The sequence below is a fragment of the Triturus cristatus genome, chromosome 4_1, assembly GCF_964204655.1.
Source record: "Triturus cristatus chromosome 4_1, aTriCri1.1, whole genome shotgun sequence".
In the NCBI taxonomy this organism is placed as follows: Eukaryota; Metazoa; Chordata; class Amphibia; order Caudata; family Salamandridae; genus Triturus; species Triturus cristatus.
Genome location: NC_140585.1, coordinates 111,636,745 through 111,655,750, shown reverse-complemented (window position 1 = coordinate 111,655,750; position 19,006 = coordinate 111,636,745). Strand labels below are relative to the sequence as shown.

Below are 19,006 nucleotides of genomic sequence, written 5' to 3'. Positions count from 1 at the left end.
CTTCATTGGACAAGTTTGCAATACCATAGTCAAAGCAGGGCTGGAATGTGGAGGGCTCCCCAGGATCACACTGAAGTGTTTTGTCAGAACTGTATGTGTCACCTCTAGTGCTGTCACACTTCAAGCAAGGCCTGCAAGGTAGGATTAAACTACTTTGTAAAGTATTTGTATGGGCTATATTTCAAAACACCTAACCCAGAGCAGAGATATTATATTCAAACAAAACTTACATATAACAAACTAGAGAAAATGCGTTGAATGTAAAATTATTAGGTTAAGCTTAGGTGTAGGTTTTCAGTTTAGGTGTATAGTAAAGTATAGGTTTTGGTTTAGGTTGTTGGGTTCTAATTTGTAATTCAGCTGGAAAAACTTTACAAATTGTTACTTTATAAGCATTTAATTAGAATATTTCCTATGATGAGCACTGGAAGAAAAACGAGTCCGGATCGTCTTTTCTAGTTTCCAGAAGACATATCGGCATGAACCTATGGTGGTGAGAGCCGCTAAGACACATGGCCATTTCACTGAGCCAGATATGCATATTACAGAAGCGTTGAAAGAACACATGTTCAAACACATGATAGGGAAGCACAAATAGAAGAGGAATGATGATGCATTCAAGCGTCTTTCTAGCGTCCCCACCTGATCAGCTGGGTAGACTGAGATGCCAGTGTGCGTGTTATTGAAAATGTGTGTCTTGTTTATTTGTCACTGGCCCTCATCATCAGTTACAGTCTTATATAAGCAGGGCCCCTGGCACAGTGAGAACTTCAGAGAGAGCCCAGGACAGTAGACGACAACCACAAGACACGCACAGGTGAGCACTAACAGGGGGGCTTTGGCAGCAAGACAGTGTGACTAGAGGTGGGTGAAATTCCCTTGAGGTAAGCAGAACACAGTCATTTAGCCTGTTTTTTCCCACCCGAGTAGAAATGTTGCTGATCCGCTGCTCTGTGGGCAGGAAGAAAATCAAAAAGCACATTTGTATTTCGAAGTACTGTGAGGGGCCTGGCAATGTATCAAACTTAATACTAACTGCCATAATTTACATACATTGCCAAGACTCCAAACAGTCTACTTCAAAGCAAAGCAACTGTCACACAAGAGCTCCCCTGCTGCAATAGTTCCATTGAAGATCACTGTCAGGGGCGACCCACTGTAGTTACCCTAATGTAATTACCATTAAAGCAATTATAATGGCAGGCCCCTGACAGTGAAGGGCTGCATAGGAGTTTCTTATTGCTTGTGACCCTCAATGCCTGAAAAGAGGAATTCCTGTTTAGAAGGACATTTTGCCTCCATTCCTCCTTTTTCAATCCAAGGTTGCCAGATGTGGATACAGATGAAGGGCATGTTTACAATATTTTGGCGTTGGGCAGCACTGCAAGCCTTCTAGCTGCACCACCCCACGGCACAGGAAAAAGGCAGCCATGCACCGAATCTACAAGTTGCAGCACATTCCTGTCCTTTCTGCCGGGGCCCAAACTGTAGCCGAGCGCTAATGCAGGCACCCTTGCACCATGGTGCTAGGGTGTCTGTATTGTTAGCATGATTATTTTTGTGCAGTAAGGGACACCTTCCTGCACAGAAACAATCAAAGGAGGCATTTTCCTACTTCTATGTCTGCTGCAGAATGCAGCACACGTGGAAAGAGCTTAAAATGAGGAGAAATGCTTTGGCAAAACATTAGTTTTGGCACTCCCCAGATTTGCGCTATGTTGTAAATCTGGGGCAGTGTCAAAAGCCAGGGGTTTTGCGTGGAGACACTCACAGCAACATCCATGGAACGCCCCTTCCATGCAGAGCAAGGCATTCCCATAGTCCATATTTACCAGGCCATTAAATATGCCCCAATGCTTGAACTGCACTACCCTATGCATATAATTTCAGCTACCCTTACTGGTGCCCTGGTAAATGTCTTCCCACCATACATTCATCCACAGCCCTCTGTTATCCATGGTCCAGACACACCTTTGATGGAGCCTGTCGGGAATCAACCGCAGGTCACCGAAGCATACATAGCTCCACCTGCATTTGGCATTCATGGCCCAGACCTGCCAACTAAGAACTAAGAAAAAAGTCATTGTGTGAGAAGGCGGTGGGACCTTAGAGTGTGCCAAGAAGTGCCAATGTGCACCCCTTTCCCTCAAACCCTCCTTTTGTAAAAACAAAAAAAAGCTTGTTGAGGCTGGTGCCTGTTCAAAGCCTTGAAAGATGAGCTAGATATCTACGCTTTACAGTGGTTTCCATCTTGTCTTTCCTTTCACAGTGTGATATCCGCTCTTTACCATGAGATCTTGTGAAGGGAGCTGATATTGTCTAACACATTGTGGCACTGTGTGAGCTGGCTGGTATGCATCAACCTCTGGCCACCTGTCATCCTCACACTTTCATGCACCTGCCCCCACGGTCGCTATCCCTAAACTTTCTCTACTTTCACTAGTCCAACATGCCAGAATAGCTGGCACCTTCCCATCATTGGAGGGCCTCAGCTGCGTATCCCAGCCACATATCCATTCCTCTTGCAATATCCCCATCTCAAGGCATTACCTGTGCAGAAGCCTGCTCTATGATGACCAGGTTCCTAATGGACTGCTTTCGCTTAATTTGCGTAGTATCAGTGCTTAACTTGCCCCCGTGTATGCACCCACCCTCCTTCATTTCCTTTGTTCATGGTGTTGCCCTCTCTCACCCGCCTTCTCTTCCATTGTCCTTTTGGTGCCACCCGCACATCTCTCGCCACTGATCTCTTTTGAGATTTCTTGAAGGAAAGTAATTTATACAAAACAGGAAGGTAGCAATTAGCAGCTTTGGCGGCCAGCAGTGATAAAAGTACGATCGCTTGAGAGCCAGCAGGCTCTGGGTAGAGGACTGCCACTGTGAGTAGAGGAAGGGGCCCCCTCAGCTCCTCAGTAGAGAGCTGTGTGTCTCACTCTCTAAAGCAGCTGCAGCAGTCTGCAGTCTGCTCTGAGCTCCTCGCGCTGCTGACCTGGGGGCATAGACGTAGTGAGGGGCATTGGGGAGGGCAGCAGCTGAAAGGCTCTCTTTACTGGCAGGCAGTGGTTATATGGGGACTGACCATCAGTCTTTTTGTCGGTGGTGGACAGGGGAGCAATGTTTGTGAAAGGAGTCTCTCACCGTGTGAGTTGGCAGGTCTGATTGTCCATGGTGTTCGTCTTTCCCACCCTGCTTCTTTTCTGTTGTCTGTGGTGCCACCCACACATCTCTCCTCTCTCTCATAACAGTAGTCACAATCCCCCCTCGATGCCAGCATACTACTCCTCCGTGGCTGTCAGCTGCGTCTTTTACTCCACGACCTTTGCCAAATGAGTAAATCAGACCAAGCTGTGTACCTTATGTGCCTCAGGCATCTGATCTTCCAAAAGTGAAATTTCTTAGCACTCATAAGAAAGCTGTGTTGGTCACTATACAAAGCTAGAAATGTGTACATTTAAATATAAGCTTATGGCTCAGATGTCGGTATGGCTGGGGCAGAATCAGTCAGATGCCAGGTGTAACTGCATGCACTGTCTTACTGAGAGTAGAACCTTTGACCTGCAGTTTGCTAGATTGGCTGTGGGTGAGTTAAACCCATGAGCTATCAAGGAGTAGGTGACCTGCAAGTTCAGCTTCTTTACAAACATACTTTACAACCTGCTGCCAATCGAGGGCGTGACAGCCGGATGTTACTATCTGGCAGGTCCAGTTCAGCCTCATATATGGCTACTGAGGTGGATTTACCACTTCGGATTGCCAATTTTATTCTATCATTCATTCAATATTAGACCAGGACCATATAGCCTTCTCCACTCTTAGTAAGGCGTCCTATGTCATGGAAGTCATTCAGAAACAGAAATACCATTACATGTACTCGTGAACACTAGCTTAGATTTACACAACCCCATTCTCTTGCTGAGCCTAAATATAGTACTGAGCCAGGTGTGGGACCTGAGCACTACTTCCTACTCGTTTTTGCTGGGAACCCTATAATATCTTTGTCATCCTTGTTACCTACTGCTTTCAGTCCAGCCTGCACCTCGTTGATAGGGTTTAAGACACACTGGGTTCTGATCCTAGCTGTCCACACCTCTCTATTTCAGCCCGTTAGTCACCATAATACAGGCAGGGCACTCTCCCCTAATATCCCACGAGTGTAGGGAAATCAAGCTGCTACTTTTCTGTCTCTGCAGCTCTGCATGCCCTGAGATTGCAAACAGCATGGTTCCTTTTAGGCAGGTGTTAATTTTGATCTTTGGGGATGTGCTCTACCATGCCTCTCACCTTTCATTCTATCGCCACTGTTCCTACTGACGACCTCACAGCTCTGTGTTCATGTGGCATTCAGGCTGTGTCTCTCTATCTCTCTCTCTCTCTCTCTCTCTCTCTTTATTTGGCAAGAGGTGTCTTCCACCTTCCACTACACCGTGTCCATCCTTCGCACAGGCAAAAAGGTCCAACACTACTTCTTTTGATATTTTAACATATGGCTGTGCATCTCCTGCGTTTGGCATTTAGTGTTGGCGTTCCAGTGACTATCAAGAATTTCATAAGTGATTTGAAACTAAAGGGCTGTATTTGTTACGGTTAGAGCTTGATGGTAGCTCTCTACAAAATGCATCTGTTGATGTCAAGCACTCTAGCAGTTTCTGCCCCTGTGTATTCTATTGATTGACATCTTTTGCAGGAATGTGCTCTCATCTTCAGAGCACCACAGAACTCTGAGAAAACCTCGAAAAAAGGAGACCACTGAAACCACATGCATGCCCTTGCCACAGCTGTGACTTTTTCAGATTGCTTATGTGTGACATTACCATGGATTCAATGCGTGTATTGTATGAGAAGCATTCTACTGTCAACAAATGTGTGACACTTCAAATGACACTTTTAGCAAGTAAAAACACACAATGAGATTCATGTAAATAGATAAATATCAGAAATTAACCCCTTTGGAAAGAGACACTTTAAAAAAGCCTTGAAACTGCTTCAACACTCCTGAAATGGAAGGTCAATAACATGAGGACACTGTAAACAATTGTGTCACAATAATAGTAAAAAATAAACTGGACTTTCAGAAGAAGTACTTACATTTGTTAAAGTTGTATCAGCAATATGTATATGCCACCTAATTTCATTACACAAAACAGACCTAGATGTGAAATACTACTGCTATAGAAATACACATGACACTGTTAATCCAAGGATATGCAGTAATTACATTCAATCCAGACTAAGTGTAATGTTTGCCCATTGGAGAGAATAGCAAATAAGAAGGCAAGATCTAGGGATAAGAGCACAATCAAAGCTTTCACTGCGATGAGGTACATGCACCAGGGCCTGTTCTATGTTCCTACATTTTTGGCATTTCATACCAGTGACTACATTTATTATAAAATGACACACAAAGCTAACATCTTAATTTGTGCTTCCATGGTTTTTTTTTTTAGGATGGAGAATATCTGTAAAATGCTTCACCGCAAGGCTTGAGACTTTGAAAAATTTACAGAAAATCTTTTCTCTCAGGACAACAGAAGGTGGTGTCTCTGGATCATCTCAGCTCACCCCCTTTTACCCTGCCTTGTGGTGTCCCACATGGCTCGGCTTTAAGCCCTTCCTTGTTTATTAACCTTTATGTGACTCCACACTGGTGACTCTGATCAAATCATATGGCTTCATGCTTGTGTCCTATGCAGATGACACCCAAATTGTGGTGTTGGTGGCTAGAAACCCAGACGACATTGACACCCGATTTTATAACTGCATTCTGTACATAAGGAGATGGATGAGCAAAAACTACTTAAAACAAAACTTCTCTAAACTGAAATCATGATATTTGGTAGGAACTCCTACTTTTGGTTTCTGATATGAGCAAAAGTTAATTGTCCCAATGCTGAAGGATTACCGTAGCACTGCCGCTTTTTAAGTTTGCTTCTTAACCACGAATTTTAAATACGGAAATTCTGTTTTAAATCCTTGCACTTTGCACATTGTAAATTGTACTTACTGAGTCCCGCTAGCACCCCAGTCCATCACAGCAAGTGCCGATTGCACAGAGGGTGTTGAAGGGCTTCAGGTTTTGCTACACTTCCGGTGTTGTTAGGCAGTTACGGATGGTGAGCGGGCTAGTTGCTCATATTGCACACCCTACTTGAGCCTATGACAGAACAGACGCGCAGGGTCGCGCGCAGTGGGTTCGCCAAAGGCAAGCCCGTCTGTGCCCGTCTGCACCTGGCCAGTGCCCAGGGCCAGGACCCATGCGCATAAAGAAGGGAATTCAATAATTAAAACATACACAAGTAAAGAACTGCTCAGACTCAGAGCCAAAGCATGCTGTCCAAAATTAGACTTGCAGAAAGAGACTAAGCAGTGTAAGAATTGCCAGTTGCCGCTTGGTTTCACAAAAATGCTGGTGTTAAAACCACAGCGCAGTCCCTCAAGCAAGAAGGCCATGACAGTCATTAAGGCAGCGTTAATCAATGCACGTTCACTAGTGAAACACAAAACGGAAGTGGCTGAACTGATTGAGGCACACAAACTCGACCTGGCATTTATCACAGAGACATGGGCAGATGGTGCCTCAGACGCTGATATTGCCCTTGCACTACTGGTAGGCTACTCTGTCATTCGAGTTGACAGAACTTGGAAGCAGGGGGACTAGCAATTGTTTTTGGAGAAGAGCTGCAAGCAAGGGGCTCTGGAGTGAGAAGTTCTCATGAATGTGAATTGCTATCCTTTCAGAATTTACTCCCTGAGAATTATACACTAAAAGGTCTTTTGATCTATAGACCACCAAGGCACGGACCCCTCTGTTACAGCTCTTAAGCCCTTTCCTAGAATCCAGTTTGGAGGGATAAAATTTTACTATATTAGGGGATTTTAATTACCACCTAGAGAAGAAATTAGACAATAACATTGCTATAGTGATGGAGGCAATGGCTGGTTTCTCTTTGGACCAGATCATCAAGCAAGATACGCACGTGGCCGGGCATATGCTTGATGGGATTTTCTCTTCCAATCCAAACATCGAAATAGCGGAAATAATGCCCGTTCCTTGGTCAGACCACAAAGCGATAGTATTCACTGCGAAGGTTGATCAGGTAAAATCAGTTCACACAATTGATCACAGGCTTGTCACCTATCAGAACTGGGCTAAGATCGATGCCTCTAGACTACAGGAACTGTTGCTCAGGACTACTCCAGAAATTGGGTCAGATAGCAATTCATCAGTTGATAATGTTTCCTCTTGGATCAAATCAGCGGTCAATATTGCAGCCCCTATTAAAAGTGTTATCCCTATGAGGAAAAACCCCTCAGAACCTTGGTTCACCGAAAAACCTAGGCAGCAAAAGCAAGTGTGTAGAAGGGCAGAAAGAAAATGGAGAGCCAATTATGATCAAAGGTGGAAAAGTGAAAATGCTAGAACATTAGCAGTCTACAAAAAACTAGTTATAGGGGAAAAAAAGTTATTATTTCACAACAAAAATAAGTGAGGCCAAGAATTCCAGCAAGGAGCTCTTCACCATGGTTACAAAATTAGCGAATCTCCCTGCTAAAAACCAAATGGAATGTAGCGCAGAACTATGTAATACACTAGGACAGTTCTTTGTAGATAAAGTCATGTCAGTGTATGACTCTTTTAAGACCATAATCAACACTGACATCCTACATTTGCACCCTACAAGAGGCATGGACATCCTAACCCCCAACATGAGCATCGGTTTTGCTGCCCCTTCAGCAGAACAGATTAGCCAGGTAATGAAGACAATTAGGTCTGGGGACTCAAGAGACCCATGCCCACCTCATGTTATGCATATGTTTCCAGAACTGTTAAGTGAACAACTAAATCTTGTATTCACAAAGATAATCCAGCCAGGCTTTTTTCCAGATGCCTGGAAATCAGCTTCAGACCTCCCTCTCTTAAAAAACCCAATTTGAAGCCTAATGAACCAATTTCAAGAATCCCATTCCCATCCAAAGTGTTCGAAAAATTGTTGAATAAACAATTGACACATTTCTTAGCCTCTAGAAACTTTCTGGATCCATCACAGAATGGATTTATGGAAGAACATGGAACTGAGACAGCCTTGGTTATGGCAGCAGAGGAACTTAGGAGTATACTGGACGCTGGGGGGAAGGCCGCCATGATTCTATTGAATATATCTGCGGCCTTCAACACTGTGAATCACAAGATACTCCTTGACCGTTTAGCAGAACTGGGGGTCCAAGACGATGCACTCAAGTTGCTGTCTTCATTTTTAACGGATAGAACTTTCTCAGTTAAATTAGGAGACTTCACATCCAAACCCTTCAGTTCACCTTGTGGAGTGCCTCAGGGATCCTCCCTGAGTCCTACTCTCTTTAATATTTACGTCACTCCATTGGCATCGATAATCAGAATGTGTGGGTTCTTGCCAGCTTCATATGCAGATGACATCCAAATAGTGGTGTCAGTTGCTATCAATAAGGAGGAAACAGCCGACCGATTTAATGACTGCATGAGGCAGGTCAATAAATGGATGCAGCTTAACTGCCTGAAATTGAACGGTGATAAAACCGAAGTGCTGCTGGGATCCGATGCGTACTTTTGGTCTCCTAAATGGTGGCCAGACAGCGTGGGTGAGCGCCCAACCCCAGTGGACAAAGTCAGAAATTTGAGAGTCACATTTGATAATAAATTGACCTTCAACGCCCAGATAAATAAAGTGTCCTCAACTGTTTGGCACATTTTAAAAACTGATCAGAAGAATACAGCCTCTTATCCCCCATGATTCATGTAAAACATCCAGATTATATTATGGCAACGGCTTGTATGCTGGGATACAAGTCCAACATCTAACTAAACATCGGCGGCTGCAGAATGCAGCAGCGAGGCTGGTGCTGGATATTTCTAGATCAGTGCCAGTTGCCCACAGACTACGAGCCCTCTACTGGCTACCGATAGAGAAGAGGATTATGTTTAAAACAGTCTGCTTGGCCTACAAGGCCCTTTATGGTTCGGGACTGCAGTTTTTAAGAACACAGCTGAAATGGTACGAGCCAGCCAGAAGCCTGAGGTCTGGTAATACAAAACTTTTACAGATACCTAAGTTTAAGCAGATCAGGTGAGAAGCTTCTTGTTACAGGAAACCAAGACCTGGAACCTTCTCTCAATCGGATGTATGACGTTACAACGCATGCTTTTACACCGCATGCCGTTACAACGCATTTTTTACACCGCAAGATCTGTTACAATGCAAGCCTTTACAACGCATGCTTTTACAACGACGTACACTAGATGGAGTGCTGACATTAGAAATGTATAATTTACTATTCTAACTCCAGTCCACGTTGCAGTAGGGAAGGTGTTTGGATAGTAAAACTACACTATTTCTAATGTTAGCACGCCATCTAGTGCATTTCGTTGTAATGGCATGCGTTGTAATGGCATGCGTTGTAACAGATTTCGCGTTGTTACAGTTTCGTTGTAATGGTAGTGCGGTGTAAAAGTTGCGTTGTAAACGTTGTATACCCTACTCAATCACGATAAAAAGCAGCCCTTCGCTTTTGTCCTTTAGAAAAGCCTTAAAACTTGGCTCTTTACCTCTTAAGTCAGCTCATTACCTTTTCGGCAATCTTTCTCACATCGACCCCTAGCGCCAAGACGCCTCCGGGCAATTGCGCGTTCTATAAATTTTAAAATCCAATCAAATCAATTTGAAGGTCAGAATAATCACATCACACCAGCGTCTTTTTACATGTTGAAATTGTTTAGGAACGTTCTCCCTTTTATTCCGGGAAACTACAGAAAACTGCTGTGTCGCTCTCATTGAATCAAAGCTAGACTACTGCAATGCCATCCATATCAACATTCCAAACGCAGGTGTCAGGCTGCTGCTGGTATTGTAGTAACAACAAAAACAGAGTGTGGAGGGTCCAAGGGACTGAATTTAAAGACCTGCAAGGAGGGTGTCCCCTGCTTACAACATACTATAACACAAAAACTCCTTGGGTCTAAGCTTACGATGTGTGTTTGAAGTGACAGATTATGTTAAGGTATCGACTCTCACTAAAGGAGAGAAATCCCTTTAGGACGATTACCCTCACTCACCAAAGGTGACATGCTTCATCATTTGGGAATCTCCTCTCAGTGGAAAAACCTAATTCCACTGAGGGCTACAACCCCCTCACTGTGAGGGAGGAGCTCAGGGATGTTTTAAAGTAGAAGCTGCTACACTCTCTGGGCTCCTAAAGTCCCGTGGTGAATAAGGTAAAATGCAAAAAATCGCAGCGCAAAGTAAAAAATAAATGTGATTTAAAACTACCTAGTGAGTAGCAAATGGATCTAACTTTATTGGCTTGCTCCCACTGGCAGGCATAGAAAAAGCAGTGCAACAGCAGTATGGAAATTAGACTGCTGATTGTGAACACACGGTCAACATGTTTCAGCCCCTCTGATCAGAAAAGTATCCGGGCTTTCGTCAGGACCATAGAAATATACAAAGCTGCTGCTTAAGTGAAAAAACCCATAAAGGTGCGAAAACAAAATATTATTGTGATACTAACCCATTGTCCAGTGTATTCTTCAGTAATACTGGAAATACCTAAAAGAACAGAAATTAGGCATCTGTCAGGTCAATAACCCATAATTTGTGAACAACAACACACAACAAAATAAGTTGATAAAGGGCCTTATTATATGTCCCTTACATCACCACTTTCAAAGGTGGAAAATAACTCACCCAATCTGATGGATATTTATAGCCTCACCTAAACCTGGCGACAGTTCAGGGAAGAGGGCCGCGCTCTACAAAAAGAAAAGTATAGAACTCTGTGTCATGTGTCTGACTCATCAAGTGCCCACAGATTTATACATTAAAAAAAAAAGCAAAAAAACAGAGGAAGACACGTACTGCTCAAGTTCCTGAAACAAAACATTGTCTGCAGACTGAAGATAATGGCATAGAAGTGTATTCTTAAATTTCTGTTCAAATCTCTCTCTTCATATGGCTCATTTTAGGAAGTCATAACTAAGCCTGGGCAAAGCACTACGCTACGCTCGCGTAGTTTGCGAAGTTCGCGCTACTTCGCACTACGCGAACTGCACGTAGCACAGTGCGAACAAGCGTAGCGTAGTGTTGCGTAGTGCTGCGGTAATTTTTTGCTTGCTCGCGGTCCTCAACGTCAAGTTGGCGACCGCGAGCAAGCAAAATGACATCCCGGCGAGACTTTTTCCTTGTTCGCGATCAGCAACTTCAAGTTGGCGAACCCAAACATGGAAAATAAACCTCCCGGCGAGATTCCCAACGCGAGGAGGTCAGGTTTCTCATTGCGAGTGGTCGCGTATGCTCGCGACCGCTCGCGATGAGAAACTACCAGTTCGCGTTGAGAAAGCTGAAGCTCGAGTAAAAATCTACTCGAGCAGCAGAAAACTACAGCTCGCACTGTGCAAGATGCCATTTTCAATGATTGCACAGTGCCGGTTGCTTGTCCGCACTGTGCAATAATTGAAAACGACATCTGGCACAGTGCGAACAAGGTACTACGCAGTTCGCGAAGTGCTACGCGTAGCTTACGTAGTGCGAACTTCACTTTGCGTAGCTTCGCGAAGTGCTACTTCGCGAACTATGCCCAGGCCTAGTCATAACTCCCTTCTTAAGCACGAGGTAAGGTCATGTTGCAATACAAATTGCCACAGGTATCGCTAAACCTATGTAATATCATGCTTGAACCTATTGTAATATCAACTAAATGTACCACTTGTTAAAAAATGACTGAGTGTTCCTAGCGCCGCAAATCAACCATACTTGCACTGTAGTATGTGCTATGAGAACACCTAAACAATTAAGCAACGTGTACTCACCTCTCTGTCGGTACCCTGTTGCAGACTGAGGCTGTGACCGGAGGCACCGATCGGAAGGCGCCGCTCGAATTTAAAGTGTTTGCAAACTACTGCTCCGTCCCCGTAGCTGGTAAAGGACCCCATAGTAGTTTGTGAGGTGCCTGATGAAAAGACGGGGGAAGTTAGACATATATGCGTCTGCGCGGCCTGCTAATGCTGATCATCGCGCGCATGCACAGTCAATTTCAGGGGGAATTTTTTTTTGATCGTGTTGCGTCCAATTGCAAATAGTACAATGGTTTAAAAACATGGATCGCGAGTGAGCTGTCTAAAAAAACATGATTGATCAAAAACATATTAATAAACACTACATATCATGAGCGCAGTTTATGTTTATACCAAACACTGATCTCTACGTGCCTGTGCAGGATTGCTCAATAACCATTAGCACAATTAACATATTGCATGAAGTCCAGAATTCAGTCATAAGATGAAAATGGAGGGATCTCTTTTATGGCCAGACAAGCGTGTTAAACATACCTCAGTTGATTTATAAATTTATAATAAAACACCATGATTTAAAGTGTCACATTTTGTGTTTGTGTTACAAATTTGGCTTCCCTATGCCCCAATAATGAGTACAACCCTAAAAGGCAAGGACCTATATAGCCCTCTATTAGTAGTAGTAACACTTGTTGGCTATAGATAGTAGGCATGTCAAGTCTTGTAAAATGTGTAATTTATAGCAAAAGCCAGGGAATATCATCATTCAGGCCTCTAGTATCAGTATGAAGCCTAAACCCCCAGCGTTGTTCACGAATGAGCAAAAATTTGGAAAAGTCCGTAATATGTGGTGGAATGTAAGGTTGCTTGAGGACTACCCAGCTCAAATCAGTGTCTGAATGATTCAGATCTATAAAGTGATTGGTCATTTTTTTTGACCTTTTCTTGCAGCGCATGGTACTTTAATGCTCAAGAATTCTCGTTTTCACTTTACGTGTAGTCATACCCACGTAGCGCAAGCCACATGGGCATGTGATCATGTAAACCAATTTTTCACTGTTACAATTAGTGTGCTTTGACAGTATCCATGGTCGGTCAGTCCCAATGTGTATTTCAGTAGTGTGTCTAGTTTGTGCACACGTAGCACAGGAACCACAAGGGAAATGCCCCGTACAGGAGGTAAACCCCATAGTGATGTTTGGTATCCTGTCTCTCTCAAGGTGGGTCTTGGGTGTACAATCTGATCCTTAATATTGGAGCTTCTTTTAAAAACAAATAGAGGTGGTGGTGTAGGAGAGACCCCAATATTGAGCATTTTCCAATGTTTCAGGATTCTCTTCTTTATGTCATTGGAATACCCACTATAAGTATTAACACACGTAAGTCTCTATTGCTCTTCTTTAGGTGGAGTAATCTCGATTAGAGCTTGCCTGTTGATATTGGGCGTTCTTTTTTTCGAGTTACGAATGGCTCTTGCCGGATAGTTCCTTTCCTTCAGTTGAAGAACTAGTTGTTTAGAATGTTCCTCATATTTCGTCAAGGACGTGCAGTTGCGTCAAACATGTAAGAATTGCCCAAACGGCAAATTCTCACGGAGAGCTTTTGGATGAAAGCTCCGATATGAAAGTAGTAAATTATGTGCCGTAGGCTTGCGATAAATTTCAGTCCCCAGATTGATTCCTTCTGGGAAGATCCGTACATCTAAAAAGGGTAGACTAGTCCCGGGGAATTCAAAAGTAAATTTAAGAAACTCATTCCTTGTGTTCAACCATTAATGGAATGATTTAACAGAGTCCGGAGGACCCCTCCAGCCCACAAAAATGTCGTCGATATAACGCTTACATATTTGGATATGCTGTACATAGGGATTGTTCTCTTGCAATAACTCTGTTTGTTCAAAATTGTGTAAATAGAGATTAGCCAAACTGGGAGCGAAAACACTGCCCATGGAAGTACCAGAGGCTTGGATAAAACATTCTTCTTCAAATTTGAAGAAATTCTCCTTCATGGCCAGTGTGGCACAGGCCATGATAAAATGTACGAGTGTTATACTATCCATGGTGGTGTTATTGAGCAGTTTCTCAATCGTTGATAGAGTCTCATCTTGTGGTATACAGGTGCATAAAGATTCGACATCGAACGAGACTAAATAGTCCTGTTTAATATCAAAAGATGTTTCTGCCAAAAGGCGTTATAGGTCCTTGGTGTCTTGTACATAAGTAGGCATACTACGTACTATAGGTCTCAAGAAAAAATTTAGAAAAGTTGATAAAGGCTCCAAAATGGAGCCAATCCCAGAGATAATGGGCCTCCCTGGTGGTGGTAGCTGCTCCTTGTGTATTTTAGGAAGAACATAAAAGTAAGGAGTTATAGGATGAGGGGTTACTAAAAATGAAGCCGCTTGATCAGTTACCCACCCTTTTTCTTTTGCCTCATCTACCATTCTCTTGATAGTCAGGGTCAAACGTGCGGTGGGGTCCATTTTCAATGATCGATAAAATCTGGTATTCTCAAGCTGGCTTTTGCACTCAGCTCTGTATGTTACAGTGTCAAGAATGACAGTTGCTCCGCCTTTAGCCGCCGGTTTGATAGTAATAGACTCATCCTCGAACAGTCGTTGTAAGGCATGATGTTCTAGTTTATATGGATTGTGAAATTGTCTCTTGTTATTCTGACACAAATTAGAAACATCCTTCAACACTGCTTTCTCAAAGGTAATAAGTTCTACAGGAACCATGTGTTACTGAGGGTTGAATGTAGAGCGGGGTCTAAGTCCCGTGTTAATACTGTCCTCGTTGGCATTATTCAAAGAATTATTTTGAAAAAAGAATGAAGACGTATTTTGTGAAAGAACAAGGCTAACTACTGCCTCACTTGAAATGTGTCCCCTTTGTAGGTGGGTACATATCCCAAGCCCTTTTCTAAAACCGCCACTTCTATAGGTGTCAACGAGTGACTGCTCAAATTGACATCTAGGCTGTTTGATAGTAACTCACTGGGCCCCGTGGAAAACTCATGTAGTGGTGTAATATTAGAGGTGTTAAAGGTACCTGTCTCAGCTATATCCATAGTTTCCATCTCCGTTTGATCTAAACTGGTTGATTGCTCCTCCCCGGTGGTGGAGGTCTCGTATTGCTGCGTGTTCTGGATGACGGCGGAGGACTCCAGTGCACGCTCATTTGCTGGCTTCTCCTGTTGCGTCCTCTGGATCGCCGGGGGCCTTGTCCTAAAAAAGACGGATTCGGGAATATATTGTTATATGGTTGCATTGGAAACATTGGTGGTTGAAACGAAGGGTGTGTGAAGCCAAATGGACCTGGTTGCCACCATTGTGGAGGTGTTGGACCAAAAAATGCTCCTCTTCTTTGACCCCTGTTCCGTCTATTTGACCCCCTCCAACTCTGTCCATCAGCTACCAAGGAATCATAATCGGTAGATCCGTCCTCGCTCCCTGAGGTGGAGTAGTTTGAACCATACTTTCTACCCCTTTGATTGAATTGAGGAGGTGTGTAGGAGTCCCTGGTGTAAGGATATTCCTTTTCAAAGGCAAACTTAGCCAAGACTTTTTAAAATTTAGTTATTTAGAAAGCTAAGACAGAATCTTTGAACGCTTTGTTATTTTTGTTTGTCTCGTCTGATTGTTTTTTATACACCGTATTGACCAAGTAAGATTTAATTTGATTTTCTATGGTCTGTATTTCAATCAAAATAGTATTTGCAATACGCTTGGCAGTATTGATGATTAATATTAACCAGTCCCTCGTGCACCGCCAGGCCACGAGAGACCAGTCTTTCAAAAAACCTTTATCATCCAAAAACAATCTTGGGACATTGGTCACTATAAGACCTGTCGGTGCACAATTAGCTCGCAAGTATTCCGTCATAATGGCTCCATGGATATATATATACGGGAATGGGATTTCTTTAATGTAAGTAATCTACCCTATTCGTCCATAGTAGTAGAGCCAATACTGGATGTACTGTCTAAAATGCTGGGTGTAGTCAATATATCACGGGCCATAGCCTCCTTGAAAGCTAGGCATTGTATTTCTGCCATGTTAGTATAGCACCACGTCTGCAGTGTAGTGAATTCTAACAAAGAGCAGCAAGTGGACCTATGTCAAAAAGTAGAGCAATAAAAGTTGTATCTCTACCCTAGGTAGATACACAAAGTAAAAGACCCGCGGCCCGACAGCCGCTCAAATATAGTGTCCCCTGCTTACAATATACTGTGTTATAGTATATTGTAAGCAGGGGACACCCTCCTTACTGGTCTTTAAATTCAGTCCCATGGAACCTCCACTCTCTGTTTTTGTTGTTACTATATTTGAGCGGCTGTTGGGACGCAGGTCCTTTACTTTGTGTATCTACCTAGGGTAGAGATACAACTTTTATTGCTCTACTTTTTGACAGAGGTCCACTTGCTGCTCGATTTTGTTAGGATTCACTGCACTGCAGACGTGGTGCTATCTTCACCTATCATCTTCTATTGAGTAGTTTTGCTCTACTCCTTTTTGGTCCAGCGCCTAGACACCCCCGGGTAGTAGTGCGTTTAAAAAATGCTTTTTTCATTTCATTTCATAAAAGACAGTGTTCTACGCGGAGACAAACTGGAATGAGATATGTTTTTATTCTTTGTTGTTCTTGAAAATTCCCATTCCTCATCAACATTGCTGTGCGGCAATGTGAAGAAGAGTATGGCTACTTTTGAAAGAAGGAAAAACATGCTCCTCCGAGTGCCAAGTACAGTGAATTCACTCTCAATGGAATGGCAAAGTACATCCACCCTGCATGACGCAATCTCACCAGTAACACAGTCTATTTAAATTGCAGCCTTTCTCTTTATGGATATGTACTCAAAATTGGTGTCTTGCAATTGTTCTTATTCTTGTTCTGAGCTCCTTAAAAAGTGGAAGACTGTAGCATGCTTGAGCATGTGATCATGACATGGGAGGACTTTCAAAGCATAGTTTACCACATTCTGGTGACTGGGTCTTCCCTTTGTGGCAAGAGGTTACAATTAAGAAACGCAGATAACAGAGTCAGAAAGAATAGGGAGCAGACTTCAGACTGAATGGTCTTGAAATACTGAACAATTCTAATTAATCTGACCCTGCTACCTTTCTTACTATCATTTTTACCAAGAAGTATGCACATAGAGCATTAAAATGTTTGTTACTCTGTTTTCAGGGTTTCAGTTGTGAAGAACCAGAATAAACACCCACAACACAGCAATGAAGCCTGCTATTCTTCTTCTGTTCCTTGGAGTCTATGTGTGCTCATGTAAGTTTGATGCAAAACTATTGTTTTTCAAGTACAGTTTTTATCTGTCAATCGTAAATTCTGTGCTTCCGATAGGGTTTGGGTAATTCCAGCTGTGGGAGTTCAATGGATCATTTGGAAAATACTTGGCCAGTCATTAGAATTTTGACTGTCCAAACACACCTTAATTCAGTGCCTACTTGGTATGGTTTGAGTGTTGTTTTCTGCCCAAACGTCATTGTACAAACATATGTGCAACAGTATTTTAGACACATTGAGGTCAAAGGATAGGGGTGAAGAAGGTGGGTATTGAGTTGGTCCGTAATCCTGTTTGAGTAGCAAGGGGGATTGCTGATGTAAATTATAGCTCATCACTGCACAAAGCCATTATTAATAGAGCTGTACATAACCAGGGCTAATTACAATATTAGGAACTTGAAACACAGTCTCTGTCTTATGTGCATAATGTTTAAGACACATTTAAGAAAACAGTGTACAGGAGGCTTTCTGGCAGATATAGAGTATGCTATTAATTTCAATAAAGGAATCTGTCAAAGAATCAAACGGAAACCACTTTCCATTCCGCCAGGGACATTTTTAATGGCATTTGAATACAAGGACATCATTTATCTTTTAAACCGTTTAATGTGGAGGACATGTTCCCAACAGTATCTCAAATCTGTGGTAAACACACAGGATGAGATGGTTACATCACCTATCTAGCAATACAAAAAGATGATGGTCAGAATGCTGAACATTGTCAAGCATTCACCCCGTCATAGATCTGGGTTTAATCCATCATTCTTTTGCGTGCCACACCATCCAGTTTGAATCCATCCAAATGCAAATCATTCTTGGGCATGCTCACCATGAGAACCATCCAGTCCACCACGAACTACCAGGCCAGGTCCTCCTGGGACTAAAAGCATTCCGGGACCAGTTTAGGACTTTCACCCCTCATCAGCCAGCCTAGCTTGAATCCAGTGGCTTAGCGAGCATGTGACCCACTTCTTGGCACAGCCTTGCCACTGAGGACGACTGGTCCCAGGATGCTTATTTTCTGGTCCAGGAAGGACCTAGCTTGGCAGTTCGGGCTGGACTGTTCGCATGGGGGAGCAGGGTCAAACTGATTTGCATATGGCTGGGTCCAAACTGTGGTGACATGGCGAGCAAAAAAAAAGATGAATTTAATGCAGATCTGTGACTTAGGATGAATGTCTGAAAATGTTCAGCATTCCGTCCATCATTTTATGTTTTGCTACATCACCTATCTCTCTTTCATGGGAACCTCTTGTGCCAGCACCAGGAGATTCCTTGCTACCTATCTATCAGAATCTCTTCCACTCTAGGTGAACAAACATTACGGACTGGCACACAAATTGTTTTCTATGTTCTATCCACTGCAGGACAGCATGAGGTATGTCTGAACTCAAAGCCTCTCTTTTCCTTTCAAATTAAAGTGCTAAATCTATCATTTTCCCTGGTACCTTCACCACATGCAGAATCCAAACAAGAATCACTGCATGGCTATTTCGGCCTGGCTTGACCATGTGATCAAAGAACTAAAATAAGCCTCCTTTTGGAAACATGAGTTTCACGTTACCATTAATCTACCTGAGCAGGAGTTTGAAATGTACTGGAACTTGAACATTTTGCAAAATGTACATTAATAAAGGGAAGAGAAATTCACAACATGGCCTAGAGCCTGATTTCACCTGCAGACAACTCAACACTCCTCTTTGAACTCCCATGGAGTGGTAGAAAGTAGGCTTATTGCTGCATCTCCCTCACCCCCTGCTGTTAATATGAAACACCATAGAACACCAGCAACATTTCTAGATATGCGGCATGTGAATGTGGCAATGTATCCCGGAAAGGAACACTTGATTACGCCGCCCACAAGCTCCCTTCCAGCACTTCTTGAAC

General features: G+C 43.1%; 1 long non-coding RNA gene across 1 annotated transcript in view; it reads left to right on the top strand.

The window, feature by feature from the left end:
- The first annotated feature begins 681 nt into the window (after positions 1-681).
- The window catches only part of LOC146844056 (uncharacterized), a 113,745-nt gene continuing 95,420 nt past the window's right edge, over positions 682-19,006 (top strand). Inside the window, exons 1-2 of the long non-coding RNA XR_014981120.1 lie at positions 682-817; positions 17,009-17,101. This is a non-coding gene — a long non-coding RNA (uncharacterized LOC146844056). The remainder of the gene's footprint in view (positions 818-17,008; positions 17,102-19,006) is intronic.